Source organism: Oryzias melastigma, linkage group LG4 (genome assembly GCF_002922805.2).
Source record: "Oryzias melastigma strain HK-1 linkage group LG4, ASM292280v2, whole genome shotgun sequence".
Lineage (NCBI taxonomy): Eukaryota > Metazoa > Chordata > Actinopteri > Beloniformes > Adrianichthyidae > Oryzias > Oryzias melastigma.
Genome location: NC_050515.1, coordinates 25,860,603 through 25,861,399, shown reverse-complemented (window position 1 = coordinate 25,861,399; position 797 = coordinate 25,860,603). Strand labels below are relative to the sequence as shown.

At 34.5% G+C, this 797-nt stretch overlaps 1 protein-coding gene across 4 annotated transcripts in view; it reads left to right on the top strand.

Moving 5' to 3' along the window:
- Positions 1-797, top strand: part of LOC112150576 — a 30,543-nt gene that overhangs the window by 13,599 nt on the left and 16,147 nt on the right. The gene's annotated exons all lie outside the window — the stretch shown is intronic.

Here is a 797-nt window from a genome sequence, read left to right as displayed (position 1 = left end):
TAGAGCTATTGAACATTTTTGACCAAATGTGATTCCTGTCCTCATTTAAAATTCTTAAAAATGAATTATGACTTTGTTTTAGCATAAATTCAATGAGTGTTCATGAATAGCTGATATTAGTTTTATTTATTTTTTAATTTTTTTAAGATTATGTGCTTCTTTTTTAAGTTCTTAAGACATCACATTTTTGGTTTTATTACCACAGTAGTTAATTTTCTTAACTGTTATTTCTCTGTCAGATAAATAAAACAGGCATATCAAAGGACAGCTCGGGTCCTAAGGAGTTAAATCACGGCACTAGCATGTAGCAGTTAGCAGCTTCTGTGTAGCCGTCTGTCTGCAGCATGAAGAGCTTCACATTAAAAAGAAACAAATACTGTCTTTTACTGTTGTAATGCCTTTAGAGGTTGTTGTTTGTGTTATGACAAACCAATGGAGACACTCGCTGTCAGTTTAGTGTTTTTAAAAGAGTTATTGTTCCCGGAAGTTAGCTTTTTAGCTAGCTTTGTTAACATTAGCCTTCTACTTGAGCTGCTGCCATTTTCTGCTGCGTTTTCTGGTAAGGGCATTTTGTGATCTTTTCATGACATGCAGTTTTCTAGTGGAGTATTTATCCGGAATGATAAGATGAAATGTAAAGCGCTGATCATAATGAGAATAAAGGAAATATCCGATCCTGATCGGACAAAGGAGTCCGATTTCGATCGAGTCTTCAATCACATGATCGGGCCCAATTACCGATCATGTGATCGGATCGGGACATCCCTAGTTTAATTTTTTTTTTTTTTTTTTTTTTT